This window comes from Silene latifolia, chromosome Y, assembly GCF_048544455.1.
Source record: "Silene latifolia isolate original U9 population chromosome Y, ASM4854445v1, whole genome shotgun sequence".
Taxonomy (NCBI): Eukaryota; Viridiplantae; Streptophyta; class Magnoliopsida; order Caryophyllales; family Caryophyllaceae; genus Silene; species Silene latifolia.
In genome coordinates, this window is record NC_133538.1 from 254780005 (window position 1) to 254795471 (window position 15467).

General features: G+C 31.3%; 1 long non-coding RNA gene across 2 annotated transcripts; it reads left to right on the plus strand.

Moving 5' to 3' along the window:
* Positions 1-5510: 5510 nt before the first annotated feature.
* Positions 5511-8296, plus strand: LOC141627047 (uncharacterized). 2 transcript variants are annotated; one of them, XR_012536612.1, is made up of 4 exons: positions 5511-5740; positions 6772-6869; positions 7365-8053; positions 8148-8296. It is a non-coding gene; the product is annotated as an uncharacterized LOC141627047 (long non-coding RNA). The 2 variants fall into 2 exon arrangements; XR_012536611.1 differs by having other exon boundaries at positions 7933-8053.
* Positions 8297-15467: the final 7171 nt, after the last annotated feature.

Consider the following 15467-nt stretch of genomic DNA (forward strand, 5'->3'; position numbering starts at 1 on the left):
CAACAATCGTCTGAAACAATAGACAACACTAACTACAGCACAGTTCACCACACATAGCATGTAATTAATACTGAGTAGGGAAAACCCTACCTGGAGAAGCAACCACCACAGACGATCTAGCAGCTAATCAGAATTCTCCTCTACTAATCCTCCTCCTATAACATGTATACATTTAATTACTACCACACACATAAAAATCACCCAAAATCCTCAAAATCACCCAATTAGGGTTTTAAAGAAACTCAACCAAAAGCTATAAAAATTATACAAGGAACTTACCCTTGACACGATGACCACGACGGCGTAAAGAACAAGATGATTTGACTCTCCTATAGCCTTGGGGATTTGCTAATGATGCGATAAATCAACTTACGTAACTTCCTTCTCTCAATTTAGGTTTTTAGAATGATAAAAGATTTTAAAAAAAAAGTGACGGAACTCATTATATATTAATCTCGCATCATTAACAAAACCCGTCAAAACTCAGCCCGTAAACTCACTTACTCGATCGAGTGAGGAACTTACTCGATCGAGTTCCCCCTACTCGATCGAGTACCCAACTTACTCGATCGAGTACCCTACAAGCAGACTACTGTTTTGCGTCAAAAACTACTTACTCGACAGAGTAAGTCTCACTCGATAGACTACCCATAGACTCATAAAACCGTAGTATTACAGTCTTCCCTCCTTAAAAGGAACTTCGTCCCCGAAGTTCAACCCATAAACAAAAAAAAAAACACACTAACTTAATCAAGACATAACAACGCAAATAAAAACTCAAAACAAAACTCCAACCCATCAAACATGGACTCCCAACACCAACTCCACCAACTATGTCTACCCCCACAACATAACTCACGATATCATATCTACCACATTATAACCTCTCTCAACACCAACTCTAAACACTACCAACTACTATACACAAACGTTGTTAGCTCCGTAACATATTATCCACTAGAAAATGCGATATCAAAACACTCATAACATCAAACGAAATGTTACAATATATCAGTACTAATTGGAATGCATATATTACAATATCAATCTTTACAATAAATAAAATTCACATGCAAATAGGTATAAATCATGTTGGTTATGCCCCTTTAAATATGAGTAGAATTTGTATAAAAGTGTGATACCATGTACACCATAAATAGGATTATACATCCAGTTGTACCATAAGCATTGTACAACCAATGTATAAGAATCCGAGCTTATATGTATTTTTTTTGAGCTAATTCAAAGTTAGTGTTTTTAATATGTAAATGGATGAGCTCAATATTTTCTATTAAAGCTCATATTCTTTAACATAAAGCTCGGATACTTTATCACAAAGCTCAGATTCTACACCGTACAACATATACAACTGGTTGTATAGTCCATGAATTGCATGTACACCAATAACGACAATGATAGAATTTGTATAAAATGATACCATGTACACCAACGACAATAGATCAAGATAGAAATTAGGGCTCTTGAATTTGTTAGCATAAAGATAGATATTTTTTTTAGTTATAATGCTCGTGTAAACTCTACCGTTTAATTGGCTAATGTATCTTATTGGTTTGTTTTTTTTTTCTTTGCAAAAGAGAATTATATCTCATTTAATATATATTTGATCTTTTATATTAAATTAGATTAATGCAAATAAGATATTTTGAATTAAATATTGATATTTCTGTTTATACACATAACTTATTGAATAAAAGGTAAATAAAATAAAAGATATTGAATTGAATATTGATATATATGTTTATACACATAATTTATCGAACAAAAGTTGTAGCCAATGATATTGCTCGAAAAGTTCCTCTTTTAAGTATATACTAGATTTAATGCCCGTGCGATGCACGAGCCTTTGTGTAATTTTCTATAGAGTGTGCTTGTATATAAATAACGCTTTGATAATATATTAGCACGAACAATTTTTGTATGAATCAACCTCATGTCTAAAACCTAACTCTAATCGTGTATATGAGATGAATACGCGGATATAAGTTAATTGTAAATCAGTAAACCTGGAGTTAAGTTCAATATAGGACTGCAAAAGTGTCGAATTCTCGAGGAGGTCTTTGTTAGTTAGCCATATTACAATCTTTTCATATATATATGAGTGAATATATTTAAGGTTGATGGTTATAGCCATATAGGTGTTAATTCATTGTTTCAACCAAACATGAGTATAAGTTCTACTTTAAGTTTTGTTACCCACATTATGAGTACTCCCCACACTATAACTCATAGTGACATTGTCACCCATAACCGTAGACTTACTTGTAGGTGAGGCTTGCTCCATTACTGATAGTAATTGTACACTTCTACCCGTTTTTACTCATCCCCATCTTCTTTAAAATCGAACAAAATATAAAACCTTGCATGGTGTTCACGCACTGTTTTAGTCCAGTATGCGGATAATTAGACAAAATATGATTGCTATGCATTGCTTAGACAAATGAATAATGCTAACTAATAAGCAATACCCTTAAGAAAATCACTAAATCAACCATGAATCATTACACATTCTTAAGCTTCGTTAACATAGGACTTTCTTGTAACGTTGCAACGGAGTACCTTTTCTTTGTATCCCACACAGTTGGTATGAAAGTAGTTGTTGTGGATTGTCAGTGGTATTTATAGTTCGTCTTCAAATGTGAAACTGATGACGATGTAATGCTGATCAACAACAACCTTGGATACGTCCTCTGTCCCGATCATTATTTACCTATTATAGTTATGTAGGTCTCATTTATTTGTTTTTTTTATTTTTTTTTTATATTGGGATATTTTTGAAAGTTGATGTGATCATTCATGAAGTATAACTTGTTACTCATCACAATAACCACAAATGGCCATTTTCTCTCTTTGATCCTTGTGCAAAAATCAATAATAAAAAAAATGACCGGGACAAAGGGAGTATACGATTAGTAGGATAAACAAAATAAACAAATAACATTGTCACTGCAAGTTAAAGATTAGATTTTTATGAAGCTCTTTTATTTGTCTACCTCCCAAGTTCTTGTACGTAGCCATGTTGCCCTTGTATGAGAAATGATCTTCTCACTCTTTTCTCTTTTTGTTATCTTCATACAATAATCACAACTTTGTCCCTTCCGTTCAATTGTTGCGGCATGCCGGCATGTATTCTACGAAGTTTTGCAATCCGAAAAATAGTGTTTGTTTGAATGCCCTCAAAAATGAATATATAATATATAATATATAAAATACAAAAATATTGCGAATTTGTGAGAATTGTGAGAGCAATAGAGTCTACTGCATTTTTAAGAGAATCTTAAATTTGTGTTTGAAATTTGTCAATTTCATAAGAAGTACTACAAAAAGCACAAAGTTTAGAGACTTACCGAGTAATAATATGCGATTACTTCGGTTGAAGAAAATAGAAAAATGAAGGGAGTATATAATATTAAACAAAGCATATTCGAGAATGGAATAACTATTTGACGACGAAACAACAATAGAATTTAATCTCAAAAGAGTACCGAGTTATGAGAAAGTGGTAAATTATTTTGTTAGAGATTTTTGGTCTATTAGTTTTATAGAGAAACTAATAAGAAAAATAAAAGATGAATTTGTTATCTTTTCCAATTTCTGACTACAGTTTGCATACGGTTTAGTTTATTGGATACGATGTGATAAATTATTATTACGTATCTTCAATTTCTAGGCTTCTAGTGGTCTACGGCTATACGGTTAGTTTAGTTTAATCAACCGAGCATTGTTTACCCATGACCTATGGAAATCAAATCGTTATGTTTAGTTTAGCCAATCAAACCTTGTTCAAGTGAAAATTAAATCAATTTGGTGTTTGCAATCCAATTCCGATATCGTCTAAAGTACTGAGTATCAATGAATTCTTTTTTTTTTTAAAATAAAATTTCTAAAATATGCTTTTTTTCATGAGATAATCTTAATTGCGGCCTAATTTCTCTACCCTTCTAGAATTGCGGCCCAATTTCTTTTTCATTTTTTTCTTTATTTTCTCATTATGAGGTGTGCCATAATGGACGATTCTAACGGATTATTTATCAAGTACTAAAACTTGATCAAAGCATTAACCTTTTGTTACGTTAAAGATAAATTATTATTATACTCACAATATGAAAGTCTCTAAAAAAACAAAGTAACTGTATATAAAAAGATAGCCTGTACTCAATAACTTATTATCTTAAGACACAGTATAATGAGTATAATTAAAAGCATTCGACAATAATAAACAACCTGAAAAATAAATACTTCCTTTGTTCATCATTTGTTTGCTTTTTTATTTTTTATGAGGAGATATTTTGAGTAAAGACAAACAAATAATTAAGACCGAGATATTTTGATTAAAGGCAAACAAATAATTAAGACAAGGGGTGTAAATACACATTATAAAGTCTAGTTAACATATATTGAATCTTTATAACAATATTCATATTGATGAATGTCAATATTACTGTGTGTATTTGTTTAAAATTTATTTGTACTGGTATTCTAATATTACTGTCAGGAGGTGAAGACCCTAAAGAGGGTTTTTTTTTTTTTTTCCGCCTTATAATCTCATAGCTTTGAGATTATATACTCCCTCCTATTTATAATAACTCGTGAATAGTACACAAAAAAAAGATAACTATCAGTTGGAGTTAAATAGAGGGAGTACAATTTATCGTTATATAAGATAAATAGTTATGGTCAAGGAAGACTTACAAATGTACTATATTTAATTTGATGTTTTTGTGAGGAGGACATTCCTGAGTCCTCTTGCTTTAACTATCTCCTTCCTGGAAACACACAACCAAAAACCAAATATCAAAACCAAATAGCATTAATAATTGCTAATACAAAAGCTATCATAGAAGGTAAATCTAGTATGTAGCAAAAGCAAGCATCGTTGCCAAACAAAAAAAGTAGCAAAAGAATCATATCACAGAGGAATACATAGCATATCACAAGGTACGGCGCGCCGTGGTGTATATATATACTACACAGTTCGTTAAGTTTACTTTCAGTAGAATTTTACCTTCCGTGAAACCCTATACAAATAAGAAGAAAATAATAATAAAATAAACAACTGTATCTTTTTCATATTTATCTCTTAACGTGATTCCATGCTTTTTTTTACCTGTTATTTGTTATTGGTCGACAGTCATTTAGAAATATTGGACTCCCTGTAATTGCTCGAAAAAAGCTTCCTTTAATAATATAGATATATATATATATATATATATATATATATATATATATATATATATATATATATATATATATATATATATATATATATATATATATAGAGTTAGGATCTATGAGTCCTACTCTTAGAAAGAAATCATGGTCCTATTAATCTGGACCGTTCGATTAAAAGAATGGGCGCTTTAGATTAGATCTCGGATAGATGATAGACATAATTCTACGGCTTTGATAAAACGCGTTTCATTAAGGGTACTATCGTACTTTCAAGCTCCGGATATTAATTCGTTCCCAACCTGTTTATCTCATTCTTTCCAAGTTTCCATCCTCTCTTTCTCTCTCTTCTTTCTCTATCTTCATACTTTCTTTCGCGAATATTTTCCCAAATCTCTATTGTTTCACGCCTTCTCCTACATTTCGCTCTTCCAAATTCATCATCTCAGATGTCCTAATTCATCATCTCCGGTGATGTTTTCTGTGCTATTCACAAACGAGATCTTAGACTTCACATTTTTTCCATTTCGATTCGTCCAATTTCTGTGATTAGGTATTTTTCTTGTACATTTTAACTTAAATTTATGTCAATGAATTGTTCATATGTTACAATGTTTTTCATAATATGTGTTTGATTTGAATTATAATTTAGTAGTTGAACAAGGTCATTTCCTTTTTTTTGTTTGATGTTGTTTTCCAAAAACTATAAAGGTCCTTGTACATTTCATCTGGTAAGATGTTCGACTTTTTGTTATGTTAATTTAATTGTGATGATGGAGGTTGTAATGTTGATTTTTTTTATTTATTTACGAGTTTTAGGTGAGATTAGTACTATATTGTTGGAATTAGGTCAGGATTTTGGTAACAACATCAATTAGTTTAAGATTTTAATTTTTGACCTTGATTTGTAGTAAATAATGACGTAGATTGAATTAAATACTAAACCATTGCAATAAAGTTATTGTGAATTTAGGGACCGATTAGTCCTAATCGTTGACATTTGTAGCAAAACCATGAGTGATGAAAAACGGAGATTTGTGAAAGTTGTATCTACTATTAACGGTGTCAATGTTGATGTGTGATTTCTAATGGTGTTGAGTGTATTCTGATAATTTGTTGTTATTGTGTTACTGCAACGATGTGTTTTTATTACAATAACGGCGTATTTGTGTTACAGTTATAACGATTCTGAAACAATGATGTAGTCGTGGTACTCTAATGGTTTAAGTTTGTTATTGTAATGATAAAAGTGTGTTACTCAATGATGAATTTCAATAATGGAAGAATGGTGTTCTCTTACTTTAATTAATGCTATATGTGTGTTATAATAACGGTTTAAGTGTGTTATTGTAACAATATAAGTGTGTTACTGAATGACGAATTGCAATAATGGAAGAATGGTGCCCTGTTACTCTAATGCTATATGTGTGTTATTATAATTGTTTAAGTGTGTTATTGTAATGATATAAGTACGTTCCTCAATAACGAGTTACGTTAATAGAAGAATTGTATTCTGTTACTCTAATGTTATATGTGTGTTATTATAATGGTTTAACTGTGTTACTAATGGTGCGTTTGTTCCAGGTTTGGTTAGGATTGTCGAATCAAATTGTTCTATCCTTTTGCTGGTGCGTTTGTTTCAGGTTCGAGGAGGTTTGCTGGTGCGTATTCTTATGACTCAGGTGTGCTATTCTTTTATTTTGCCAGTGCATTTGTTTCAGGTTTGGTTTGGATTGTCGAATCGAATTGTATTACTCGAATTGTGTTACTCTATGGTCTAACTGTGTTACTATAAAGGCCTAGTTGGATTACTTTAATGGTATATGTGTGTTACTATAGTGGTATAATTGTATTATTAGTATTAGTATTAGTATTATTGTGGTGGTTGTAGTTGTGGTAAAAGAGTGTTATTCTTATGACTTAGTTGTGTTACTCTAGCTATACTACTATGTTATTATAATGGTTTAATGTAATTATGTTACTATACTTGTGTAATAAAAATTAGTCCCTCCCCTAAACATTCCTTCATTACTTCTAGACAGGTTCATCCTGAAAGGGTTGCAGCAGTGGGTTAATTTGTTGTGTCCTTTGTAAGCATGATTTGGAATCTCATGTGTATATCGTCTTTCATTGCTCTTACCTTAGTTCAGTTTGGAATACTATTTTTTGCTGGATAGGCGTTTAAAGGAGGACTTGGAGTCTTAATCATGAGATTAGCTTGTTCATTCATCATTTCAAAAGGAGCATAGGAAGACAAAATGGGCTAGATGTGCCCCTACTGCAACTGTCTAAATGATGTGGGCTGAACGTAATATGCGTATTTTTCCTACCTAGGAGCATGATACTGATTGACTAATGACTAGGATTAAGTATCTCATTGGCATTAGGATTATGAATGTTGTTGAGGAATGCCTCATAGATGCTATTGTTGGTCAGTTTGAGAACATTTGTTAGTGGCTTGCCTTTTAAGTTTTTCTTGACTTTGTTTCCCATAATGGATGAATAATAAGTCATGCTACATTCTTACAGAAAACATTTACTCCCTCCGTCACATTTATTTATTTATCTTTTTAATTCTGTGAGGGCAAAAGTAAACAAATGATTGAGACAAAGAGTGTAAATAATAGAGAGAATATATTTTGTCCACTCTATCATCCACACTATTCATTAATTCCGGATGCTAATTATGTAGTTCAACTTTATACATAATGAGGTATGATTATTGCTTTTCTAAAACTTGTTCAGAGTGCTTACAAGGAAGAATAGCATCACAGGAATAGAGTACCGAGATGATCCAATTATACTTGCTTGGGAGTTGATTAATGAACCATGGTGCGCATTTTATCTTTCAGGAGACACACTTCAAGTGAGTTCTTGATCCACCTTATAGTAGAATAGTTTTCATGCTCCTTTATATTGTTGCCGTGTTTCTGAAACGTCATCTTGATATGCAAATGCAGGATTGGATCAAGGAGATGTCAGAGTAAATTAAAACAATCGATGAGAAACACCTGGTGACATTAGGCCTAGAAGGATTCTATGATTCAACATCTATTCTATACATTTTAAAAAGTACCAATTGTATAGTATTACCTCCAGGTTTCCCTTAGTTTGTTCATTTTTTTTTTTTTTTTTTTTTTTTGCATATATATGAAAGGCTATTAGCTCAAATGGTAGAGCAATGTGCAAACTATGCACAAAGGTATGGGTTCGAATCCCATATAGCCTAGTTAACGTAAGCATTGATAGTAATTCATGCTAGCAATTCATTAACATTAAGGAATAGTAAGTCGCAATCATACTCGAGCGTGCAAAATTGAGGACGAGTTAGCCATAAACAAAATTGGGTGTGCAAGGACGTCGTCCATGATCCAATTCCACACGTTGAAGCGAGCAAAGATTTTAGAGGCAAATATATAACAACTATGCAAATCATGTCCTATTCGAAGTAGAATTGCAAGGCGTAATATTTTAAAAATCGGGTACAATTAGACATTACACAAAAAGCCACTGGTACTTTACAGGAACTAATTTATCATTAGTGTAACACTAACTTATCGTTAGAATAACACTAGTTTGTCCCTAGTGTAACACTAGTATTCAATAACCAATATGGGATTTGAACCCACATCTTGTGCATTGCACAATGCTCTACCATTTGAGCTAATTGGCTTTTAAAAATATTAAAGAACAAATACTCATAAGATATGGAATTCGTTCAAATTAAATACTTTACAATGACAACAAATATTAGGCACTTTAACGTCTATCTGTTTGATACTTCATTCAAGTTTTCTCTAGCGCTACAACAATAACGGGACAAATTCAGTGTCACGTTGTGTAGCATATGCATTAGTAACATTAGTTCTGGTGCTCTAGTAGCATAAGAAAGACGCATAATTTGAGGTTTCACATATCCCGAATTCCAAATTTCAGGGGTGTTATTCTAATATTGTAAGTGTGTTATTTCATAGAGTAAATGGTGTTACTCCAATGATTTGCTAACTAATTTCATATACTATCTGTAGAACACACTCACCTTTGATTTTACGACATAACAAATTTAAGGACAATTTTAAGGACATATCCCGAATTTCAGCTTTGATTTTACTACATCACAAATTCAAGTAAAAAATTCATATTATTTACAGTTAAAGTGACAAATACCTAGAGCTCAATACTTGTACTCATATCGCAACAAATTACCTATGACAATTAAGTCAGGCTACTCATATCACAATAAAAACGGTAACAATCATGTTACATAAAATCAAAGTATAGACAATCACAACCCTATGATTTACCATGCTATTCCAAAGATTATCTTTAGCAATCGATGATTCCTTTTCAATCAAACATTCTATAAACCTAAATCAACGAAGCAGGAGTCCATTCGGATATCAATCAAACAAAAAATTGCAGAAAAGTAAGAAAATATCATACAATTCCTGTAAAATGAAAGATTTAATAACAATATATATAAGTTAAAGCTCTAATCTATACGAACTGAGGGAGATTAAATCGAATTCGTAAAACTAAAATCGCAAAAATACAATTTGAATCAAATGATAGAAATTTACCTATTTTACGCAAGCTTATTAGGATAATACTATTGAGGATGAAATCGAGATAGAATCGCAAATCGGAATGTCTGTGATCATTGAAATCAAAATCGAAATCAAAGTTAGAAGAAGATGAAGAATTGCAATGGTGACTTTTCAACAACCTTCTCGGTAAATTTTATTCATAGTTGATTTTGGGGATAGTTTTTAGTGAGATATTTAGAGAGAGAGAGAGAAAGAAAGGAAGAAAAGGACGTTGCGAGGGTTTTGTTTACTACTCAGTCTAACGTGGCGCAATCTGGCGCATTGAACAGTATTAGATCCGACGGTGTAAAATGATAGGACGGACTCATTTAAAACCCGGACTCAGGATCCTCATTTGTATATATATATATATATATATATATATATATATATATATATATATATATATATATATATATATAGAGAGAAGGGTTCTTATAAGGTCCTCCTATCATATAAGGCCCTAAGTCCTTATAAGGGCCTTTGGATGGAAGGGATGGAGGGATGAGATTACATCTCATTCAAGGGTCACAATTCTCCCTCCCTAATCTCCTTCCCTAATTGTGTATAACTCTACCTAATTGTGTATAACTCTACCATCATTCTAATCTCCCAACTCACTCCCTCATTATTCATTCATTCACACTTCTCTCATACACTCATTCTCTCTCATCTTTCTCTCATTCTCTCAAACAAAAAAACCAAATCAACAAAAAAAAAAAAAAAACCACAAAAACCCAAAAAACCTCCATCCTCCACCAAAAAAACCTACATCTCGCCATTTCCTCATCCCGTCACCATCACCGCCTCCCTTTTCCTCCTTCCTTCTCGGCTCCTCCAACACCACCATCACCAAACAACCCCACTAGCCTCGAAATAGCCGCCATACACCACCCCCGCCGTGCGGATCCGTAACATTTTAGGGAATTTATTCATGCTCATTTCCCCTTCTTGTCCATTACACATGTTTGTATTAGTTCATAGTTTCATACTTTTCCGTCTGTAGTAAGCACCAAGTAATGACACTTCTTTGTCTTTCGTTTTCGATCATAATTCTTTCACAAAATGTCACCACAAGATTGTCAAAGGCCATATAACTTGCGTAATCTGCGCTTTAATTGATGAACTCTTGCTAATGACTTGTCACTCCTTCAAATCGAATGAATTTTATAAGTTTGTCTTTGTTTTTCATTGTTTTTGGTTTTTGTTTTTCATTGTTGTCGTCAGTTGGTGTTGGATTGTTGTTGTTGTCTTTGTTTTTATTGTTTTTGTTTTTATTGTTTTTATTGTTTTTGGTTCCATTTTTTTTTGGTTTTGTTCTTTGTTTTTTTTGTTTTTGTACTGATTTTTTGTTCTTTGTTTTTTGTTTTATTTTTGTTTTTGTTCTTTGTTTTTTGTTTTGTTTTTGTTTTTTGTTTTGGTTTTTTGTTTTTATTTTTTTATTTGGTTGTTATTGTTATTTGATTTTTTGGACTAAAGTTATACATCTTGTCTATTAAAGTTATACACTGCGTGCATTAGAGTTATACACACGATATTTAAATTTGGTTTTGTTATTTGGTTTTTTTTTTATTGTTATTTGGTTTATTTTGATTTCGGGTTGGGTTGGGTTGTTGGTTTTTTTTTTTTTTTTTGTGATTTACTTATTATGTTGTTATTTATTTAGATCTAGTTTTTAGATTTTTAGATTTGTTTTAGATCTTTCATATTGTTGTTATTTTTTTTTTTGACTAGAGTTATACATCAAATGCCTAGAGTTATACATTGTATGTCTAGAGTTATACAGATTGTGACTAGAGTTATACATATTATTTTTTTTGTTTTTTTGTTTTTTTGTTTTTTTTTGACTAGAGTTATACATCAAATGCCTAGAGTTATACATTGTATGTCTAGAGTTATACAGATTGTGACTAGAGTTTTACATCTTTTGACTAGAATTTTTTTTTTTGACTAGAGTTATACATCAAATGCCTAGAGTTATACATTGTATGTCAGAGTTATCTGATTGTGACTAGAGTTTTACATCTTTTGACTAGAATTTTTTTTTTTTGACTAGAGTTATACATCAAATGCCTAGAGTTATACATTGTATGTCTAGAGTTATACAGATTGTGACTAGAGTTATACATATTATTTTTTTTGTTTTTTTGTTGTTATTTTTTTTTTGATTAGAGTTATACATCAAATGCCTAGAGTTATACATTGTATGTCTAGAGTTATACAGATTGTGACTAGAGTTTTACATCTTTGGACTAAAGTTATACAACTTGGGACTAAAGTTATACAATTTTGGACTAAAGTTTTACAAATATGGACTAGAGTTATACAAAAATGGACTAGAGTTATACAATTATGGACTAAAGTTATACAAAAATATACCAAAGTTGTACAAAAATGAACTAAAGTTATACAAGAATGGACCAAAGTTATACAAAAATGGACTAGAGTTATACAATTATGGACTAAAGTTATACAAAAATATACCAAAGTTGTACAAAAATGAACTAAAGTTATACAAGAATGGACCAAAGTTATACAAAAAAGGACTAGAGTTATACATCAAAGGCCTAGAGTTAATTTTTTTTTGACTAGAGTTATACATCAAAGGCCTAGAGTTATACATTGTATGTCAGAGTTATATTGATTGTGACTAGAGTTTTACATCTTTTGACTAGAATTATAAATATTCTGACTAGAGTTATACATTAAATGCCTAGAGTTATACATTATATGCGTAGAGTTATACATCATATGCATAGAGTTATACATTATATGACTAAAGTTATACAATTTTAGTCCATATTTGTATAACTTTAGTCCATTTTTGTATAACTTTAGTCATATAATGTATAACTCTATGCATATGATGTATAACTCTAGGCATATAATGTATAACTCTAGGGATTTAATGTATAACTCTAGGCCTTTGATGTATAACTCTAGTAAAAAAAAAAAATAACTCTAGGCCTTTGATGTATAACTCTAGTCCATTTTTGTATAACTTTGGTCCATTCTTGTATAACTTTGGTTCATTTTTGTATAACTTTGGTTCATTTTTGTATAACTCTGGTTCATTTTTGTATAACTTTAGTCCAATTTTTTGTGTAACTTTAGTCCAATTTTTGTATAACTTTAGTCTTTTTTTGTATAACTTTGGTCATAAAATGTATAACTTTAGTCGTAAATAGTAAAAAAATCAAACAATAAATATGAAAAATATGAAAAAAAAAAAATAATAACAAAAACCAAAAAAACTCATAATAACAAAAACAAAAAACCAAATAACAATAATAAAACCAAAAAACCAACAACCCAACCAAACCCGAAATCTAAAATAAACCAAATAACAAGTTTTAAAACCCGAAATCTTAAAAAAAAGTATAACAAGAAGAGATTTGAGAAAATGAATAAAAAAGGAGAAGTAACAAAATAAAAGAAAATAAAAGACAACAACAAAAAATGAATTGAAAAAACAACTCAAAACATGAAAATAAAGACCAAAAGAAAAACAAAAAAAAAAAAAAAAAAAAAAAAAAAAACAAAAAAAAAAAAAAAAAAAAAAAAAAAAGATGGGGGGTGCGGTGGCGGCGGTAGCGCGGTGGTGGGCGGTGAGTTGGTGTCGGGTGGGATGGGATAGTGGTGGGTGGTGGTGAATGAGGAAGAGAAGAATGAATGATTTATTTGGGTTTTTTGATTTAATTGGATTTTTTGGGTTTTTTGATTTAATTGGATTTTTTGGGTTTTATTTATTTATTTGGGTTTTGGGTTTTTTATTTATTTGGATTTTTGGGTTTTTATTTTTTGGGGTTTTAGAGAGAAGATGAGTTGTGTGATATATGAGAGAAATGGATGAGAGGAAAAGAAGTTATAGTGAATTAGTGATTAATTAGAAGGATTAGTGAATGAGGAGAGAATGAGTAATATTAGTACATAAACACACTTTTGGAGGTTGATCTTGGCCATCCATCTCCCTCCATCCAATGGCTCATGATAGACTTATGGACTTATTTTATCTATGGACCTTAGTTGATCCTTCCTCTATATATATATATATATATATATATATATATATATATATATATAGTCGGGATCCGGTGAGAACTCCTAAATATTTGAGGATTGAGGATTATGAATCTGATATCACGGGTTCTTCAATACAATATCATGAAAAAAATTAGACTTGTCCAAAAAAAAAAAATTTAAAAAAAAATACTTTTTTTTTTTTTGCACAAATTTTTTTTTCGTGTGATATTGTTTTGAATAACCCTGTGATATTGTATTGAACAACCTGTGATATCAGAATGAAATCCTCAATCCTCAAAAAAAAAGATAGTGTATACTCACATGATCCCATTCCTATATATATATATATACATATATACATATATATATATATATATATATATATATATAGAGAGAGAGAGAGAGAGAAGAGAGGCGGGATCTCGTGAGTGTGGTTCTTACTGTGAGTTGTGAGTTTGTGTGCTCACAAATCTCAACCATTAGATAAAGGAGAATCAACGGCTGAGATTGAATTTAAAAAATAAAACAAATGCCGACATTCCTCTTTCCAAGCCTCTGACATCAAAACTAAATAAGCCCCTCAAAAATTTTATCTTCATCATATTTCCCTTCAAAACAAAAATCCAGATTTCTGTGGAAAAAAAACGATTAATAAACAAAAAAATTCTCAGGATTTTTGGCATAAAATTGCAGTGGCAATGGTATCTCATTAAAATTTCCCGAATTCTAAGCTCAAATTCAATAATATTTTTAATATTCGACATTTTCGGGCCCAAATATTACGACGTCATCGCATGTATTGTCGATTTTGACGACTTTGTGATCATGTAGGTCGTTGATAGGGTGATTATGCTCATAAAAACGATGATTAAAGTTAAGGGGAGATATTTGTGGGACTTGATGATTTGGGGGAATTTATCGAAAAAATAGGGATTCTTGATTGAGGTATAGATTGACGATTTTGGGGGAATTGATCCGCTATTTTGCAACGCGACGATATTCGTTGTTGATAGGCGTAGGCGGCTATTTGTTACAAATTATTTGCCCTGATTCGATGAATTTGATATTAGCCTTGTCTGCAATAGAGGCGGGATATGGCAGCAGCGGCGGTGTCGTATTTGTTTGAGAATATCTTGCAAATTTTCAAGCGTCAAGCTTGTGTGGCTGTATGTTAATTCCTGTTTAATTCAGCTTAAACCTCTTTTAGTGTCCCTTTATAGACAATCTATCAAAGACAGCGTATTATATAATGAATGTAGTATTGCAGTTGTATGTTCTATTAGTAGCACTGAATTCTGGTTGATAAGTTGTCTGATTACATTAATGGCTTTGTTCTTCTTTTATGGCGGGATCTGTTTCACGTATCTACTTTGATTCAAGATCACATATGGTGCTTCAGAAAACCTGGAGATCATATTTACACTTGGTACATAATATAATAAAAGGATTATGAATGTTTTTAGTTTTAGTCAACAAATCCCTCTGTTGGCTGAACTGAAGATTAGCAATTAGCAATGAAAAGACCAAGAAAATGAATTCGTATCACTGTCACCTATTTCTCTTCTTTACCACATAGGAAGTAGACAATTTACAATACAAAGATAAATGCTACAAGTTTTCTGTACAAATTAATTCATCACTCAGTCCCTAATCAAGTTGTGATGAAATCTA